Consider the following 6,560-nt stretch of genomic DNA (forward strand, 5'->3'; position numbering starts at 1 on the left):
CAATAGCATGTGCCACAGACAAAACTAAACCCTTGTTAAGTCCAACTGTGAAAAAAGAGCAATTGCCGATTTGCCAATCAGGGTGGAAGAAAGTTGGAGGTTCGTAAGTGGAGGTTCAACTGTCATTTGAAACCAACAGCTTTCAATAAGAACTACATATCATATCAACCACCACCACTACAGAAGACTGTCAAATCCTTCTTCAGTACAACAGTTTCTTTGCATGTTTTTTGTGCATAACTAAATCCAGTGTATGTCTGCATGCGACCAATAATAGTAAAATATCCTAGGAAGTCTAAAATTATGATGAACTCGCTTTTCTTAACTTTCTAACTAACTTTCTTTTTTTCTCAGTTATTCTTTTTCAGGCTGAAAAGAATAACAAAGATTTGTCTTGAACAGATGTTCATCAGTGGTCCAGCATTAGAGAGGCAACTGATCTGAAGACTGTCATTGCTACGGGGAATTAAGAGATCACTAGTCATCAGGTTGGTTTGTGGACCTTTATTGGTAATAGCGGAGCCCCTTAGCTAAGAAAAACTATCCATCTGAGAAAATTTTGTAATCACGTGACCATACACCAATAGCCCGACCATCCATCTCACACTGTAGCTAGTTTGGAAGCCCAGGTGCAACCTGATATTGCACATCCATGTTGTGATAAATTGACAGCTGTCAAAACAGGGTATCCGGTGACCAGTATCACCTGACCGTATCGCAGGCTCAGGTATTGACCCATCAAGGTCGTCAGTATTTTTTTGAAGCTATCTGACAAGTTACTAGTTTTCAAACGATGGCAGGATCAAGTTCAAATTTGTTGAAATGCATAGGAAATAAGTTGTATCATATAAAGAGCCACACTACCAACATTTTGATTTCAACAGGGTGTGGCAGATTGTTAGATGCATGTTTATGAGTGGCTCCAACAATAGAGAGGCAGCTGTATTAAAGGACGTCATTGCCACAGGAAAGAGATGACAAGTCACTAGGTTGGTTTGTAAACCTTCATTGGTAATACTACTAGCATAGCAAAATAGAATGTTACTAGTAAATTGAGTGGCATTTTGATAAGGGATCTCTTCCAGTTAAATTGGGCATCTCTAATCATATGTAGTCACTTCTTTTAGGGTCTTAAGGTCTATAAGTTCCTGAATGTTATGTGTTTATCCTTAGTGAATGACGTTATTATTATTATTACTATTGATATTGGTTCTTAATTGGACTGATAAATACAATATTATACAATGGAACCTCTTCTTTAAGACACCTCTATTCAAGGGACACCAGTCCATCCAGGGGATGCGAAATTTGGCCCCAGGCAAATATTCACATAATCTTTTTATCTGTTACTTCTGTTGAAGGAACACCTCTATTCAGAGGAAAGGGACACTTTTTCTAAGTCGCAAATCCCAGGTTTTACCTCCATATAGGGGACACCTTAGTACTCAGAACATGACGGACCACAAAGAGGGCTGATAAGTTAAAGTGTACACTGCTCACAATGATTGCAGCTTTCACAACATGAACAATGTCTCACTTAAATTAAAATTGATGTACAGCTTGTAGAGACAACAATGCAACAATTTGTTGGAGAGAAGTTAACTGTGATTTTTTATTTGGCTGCTTAAAAATTGATAACTGCAACAGATTCCAGAACTTAAATAAATCCTTTGTTGGTCAATTATTAACAAACCCCTTGCCTAATCTCTATTCAAGGGATACTTCTACAGTGTATTCAGGGGACAGTCCCGACACTTTTCTCAGTTCTGAGGGCCGGGTGTTCCCTGAATAGAGGTACCACTGTAAGTAATGTTTCAATAAGCACCAACAACCCTCGAATGCATTTTAGTGCTTTAAAATTTCAAGATTTTCTGGGGAAGCATGCCCCAAGAAGAAGACCACCCCAGAAAAGGGGAACTTACGTGCCCTTTGTTGATACAGTTGTTTACAGTCTCTATTTTAACCAGCTGGCTATCCTGTTCTTATGTAGATTTGTGATTTTTGTTTTCCAGGACATATCCATGTGCCACAAACAGACTGGATCAAGTCAAGTCAAGTCAAGATGTTTAGAATTTAGAGGTTATCTTCAGTACAGTAAGGGCAGCATAGTTTACTTTGTAATCCAGCTTTTGTGTGAACCAGATAAATAAAATGTGGCTGGCTTGTTCAAAAGATAATTACTAATCTTATCCAGGACATTACATTAAAATGCATTTGGATGCATTTTAAGGGAGTTAACAATAGAGGATTATCTTTTAGGGGTTGATTTGTGTGCACACACCCAGTAGTTTTCTGCATCATTTTCATGATTCAAGGTGTTTGGAGTTTCCTTTGTGCACTGTTTTTTGCCACAAGATTCATTGATACAATTTTGTTGAAAATCAGTAAGTAAAATGTAAAAGGTAAAAGTTTCAACTTCTGATGATTCCTTGTGTGCAATCAAAGTCAATTCCACTTTATTTGTTATGTAGAAGTTGATTTCCAAAACAAATCATGTTTGCTTAAAATTTCCAAAAAGTAAGTTTTTGAACAAAATCTAGAACTTCAATTCAGAGCAGTTAATTGATAAAAAGTGATTGGATCTATTTACTCTCAGAACATTTGATGGGTAAATGCATTTTTTAAAATTGACTAGACCTAAACCATTAATTTAGGAAATAACAGTCTGTGTTTGAAGCTCAAGAAGCTATCCAATTCACTGTTATCACAAAATGAAGGAAAACTTTCAAAGCAGTACTGTTTGCATCTTGACAACTAAGCATAATTTACAATAAATTATGCTATGAAAATGCACATAAAAATTCAATTTTATAATCCTAGTTTATTGTGTGTCTAAACATTTGGCTTGAAAATTAGTCATGCCAAATAGATTTAGCATTTTATTCCTGGATAAGCATTAGTTTGCTTTTGATAAGTTTTGCCACAGTTATGTTATAGATATGAGCTAAGTTCTGCTAGTTTACAGCAGTTTTACATTACCTTCATGTGCAAAATTGCATTGCAAAGTCATTGTCAAAGAACTACATTGTCAATGACTCAATTATTTGCCAACCTTTCAATTTAAGTTCGCAATCATTGTGTCAGCAACATTAATTTGGTGATAGTTTGGCTGAAATAGGAAACGTTTTGGAAAAAAAAGGCTTTAATTTGACCAAAAAGGGACAAATAATGTACTGCAAGCTTACTTGTACACTGATGTGCATTGAAGTTTCATATCATTGTTCAGTCAAGACATTTTCTCGTTCAAAGAACCTTACGTACACTATATTGCAATTAAAATGGTTTGGAAAAGGATAACAACAAAAAGCCATAAATTAAGTTAAAAGTGTTTCTGAAAAGAAAATCTCCAACTCAAAATGGCAGTCTCTGAACTCCACAACTCCAGAATTTTAGCCAAAGAAATTGTCAAGCCTAGCACTTAATCAAACAACAACTTTGCTAAAATATTAAAATGGATTGATAACTAAAATATCATTCATAATTTTGCAAAGTTTGAAACTTGAAAACTACTTCAAATTTTAAACTTTGTTAGCACTGTGTTTAGAACTTTGTTCAAAGTTCTCATGGTTTGATTTTCACATGGAGGATAAAAAGATGTAAAACTGACTGTAGGTAAGATCAGACATGCAATCTACGTTATGACTTATACAGTCAGCATCAGTTATTGACAGTCTTGTTGATTGATGGCTGACTGGCTTAGTGACTGTCTGGCTGACTGACTGACCTACTGGCTGAATGACTGACTAGCTGACAACCTCAATTACTGGCTAATTGACTAACTGACTTACTGACTGAGACTAACTGACTGACTGAATGACTGACTAACTGACTGGCTGGGTGACTGATTGATGGGCTAACTAACTGACTGACTGGTTCAACAACGGACTGACTGGTTGACTAACTGACTGACTGACTGACTGACTGACTGACTGGTTGACTAACTGATTGACTGGTTGACTAACTGGCTGACTGACTGACTGTCTGACTGATTGACTGACTGGCTGACTGAATGACAGACTGACTGACTACCTAGCTGACTGGTTGAGTTACTGGCTGACTGACTGACTGACTTGCTGACTGAGTGAGTGAGTGACTGACTGACAGACTGACTAAAAGACTAACTGGTTGGCTGACTGACTGACTGACTGGCTGATTGACTGACTGACTAACTTGCTTGCTGACTGACCAACGGACTGACTGGTTGACTAACTGACTGACTGGTTAACTAACTGGCTGACTGACTGACAGACTGACTGATTGACTGACTGACTAACAGACTGACTGGTTGACTAACTGACTGGCTGGTTGACTTGCTGACTGACTGACTGACTGTCTGACTGATTGACTGACTGGCTGACTGACTGACTACCTAGCTGACTGGTTGACTTACTGGCTGACTGACTGACTGACTGACTGACCTGCTGACTGACTGAATAACCATGTTTTGACCAAAATCATCGGGTAACCCCTTTGAAAAAAAGCAATGTGGCGTCTATGAAAAATGAAATTTTTACAGTCTAGGAGGGCTTGTTTTCTTCCTCTAAGATCCTTAAAACACTATTTCCAGGCCTATTTTCTCCAAAAACAAACTAAGATAAAATTTTCATTTTTTGACCAAAATCAAGGGTTAACCCTTCTGAAAAAAACCCCAATATTGCTACTGTGTAAAATCCATTTTTTGTAGTATTTTAGGGCTTGTTTTCTGACAAGGTGATCATGAGACATTTTTTTTAGGCTTATTTTGTTAAAAACAAACAAACAAACAAAAAGGAAAATTTCCGATTTTTCTCCAAAATCATGGGTTAACTCCTTCAAAAAAGATCGCAGTATGACAACTATGTAAAATCAATATTTTTTTTAATCTTGGTTGGCTTTTTTGTTAACTACATGATCGTCAAACATTATTTCAATGCCCATTTAACCGTAAAACAAAATGACTGACACACTGACTGAGTGACTGATTGACTGACTGACTGATTGACTGACTGACTGACTAACTAACTGACTGGTTGACTAACTGGCTGACTGACTGACCGACTGACTAACTAACTGACTGGTTGACTTACTGACTAACTGACTGACTGGCTGTCTAACTGATGGACTAGTTAACTAACTGGCTGACTGACTGACCGATTGACTCACTGACTGACTAACGGGCTGACTGACTGTCTAACTGGCTGGCTGACTGACTAACGGACTGACTGGTTTACTAACTGACTGACTGAGTGAGCAACTGGCTGACTGATTGACTGACTGACTAACAGATTGACTGGTTGACTAACTGGCTGACTGACTGACTTTCTGACTGACTGAGTAACTTTTTGACTGTTTGACTGACTGGCTGACTGGCTGATAGAATGACTGACTAACTAGCTGACTGGTTGACTAACTAACTGACTGACTGACTTGCTGGTTGCTGACTGAATGCATTGCTGACTGGCTGACAGACATTATTTCTAGACTTATTTTGCAAAAAAAAAACCAAGAGGAAATTTCCAATTTTTAACCAAAATCTTGGGTTAACCGCAAAATCTCGGTATGGCGACTTTGTAATAGCCAAATTTTTATAGTCAATGGGGGTTTGTTTTCTACCTCAATGATCATCAAACATTACTTCAAGTGCCATTTATCCAAAAACATACAAAGATAAAATTTCCATGTTTTGACCAAAATCATTGGTTAACCCCTTTGAAAAAAACCAATATGGCGTCTATGTGAAATCCATATTTTTACAGTCTAGGAGGGCTTGTGTTCTACCTCAATGATCATCAAAACATTATTTCCAGGCCTATTTTGTCCAGAGATAAAATTTTCATTTTTTGACCAAAATCATGGGTTAACCCTTCTGAAAAAATCCCAATGTTGCAACTATGTAGAATTCCTTTTTTTACAGTCAAGGAGGGCTTGTTTTCTAACAAGGTGATCATGAGACATTATTTCTAGGCTTATTTTGTTAAAAAACAAAAACAAAGAGGAAATGTCCAACTTTTGTGTAAAATCATGGGTTAACTCCTTCAAAGAAAATGTCAGTATGACAACTATGTAAAATCAATGTTTTTGTCGAGGTGGGCTCGTTCTTTAACTAGATGATCGCCAAACATTATTTTAATGCTCATTTTACCCAAAAACAAACAAATAGGAAATTTTCAATTTTTGATCAAAGTCATGAGTTAACCCCTTTGAAAAAAATCTCAGTATGGCGACCTCTTAAAATACAAATTTTTATAGTCTGAGAGGGCTAGTTTTCTACCTCCACGATCATCAAACATTATTACAAGGCCCATTTATCCAAAAACAAACAAAGATAAATTTTCATTTTTTGTCCAAAATCATTGGTTAGGGTTGAAAAGATGTCTATGTGGCGACTATTTAAAATCGAATTTTTTTATCGTCTACTAGGGCTTGATTGTTAACTAGATGATCATCAGACATTATTTCTAGGCCTAATATGTCCAAAAACAAACAAATGTAAAATTTCCAATTTCGGACCAAACTCAAGGGTAAACCCCTTTTAAAAAATCTAGTGTGGCGACTATGTAAAATGAGTATTTTTATAGTCT

General features: G+C 36.8%; 1 long non-coding RNA gene across 1 annotated transcript; it reads left to right on the forward strand.

The window, feature by feature from the left end:
• The first annotated feature begins 291 nt into the window (after positions 1-291).
• LOC140946997 (uncharacterized) lies at positions 292-2,761 on the forward strand. Its single transcript, XR_012166902.1, has 3 exons — positions 292-488; positions 885-989; positions 2,013-2,761. It is a non-coding gene; the product is annotated as an uncharacterized lncRNA (long non-coding RNA).
• The last annotated feature ends 3,799 nt before the right edge of the window (positions 2,762-6,560 follow it).

The sequence above is a fragment of the Porites lutea genome, chromosome 8 (genome assembly GCF_958299795.1).
Source record: "Porites lutea chromosome 8, jaPorLute2.1, whole genome shotgun sequence".
In the NCBI taxonomy this organism is placed as follows: domain Eukaryota; kingdom Metazoa; phylum Cnidaria; class Anthozoa; order Scleractinia; family Poritidae; genus Porites; species Porites lutea.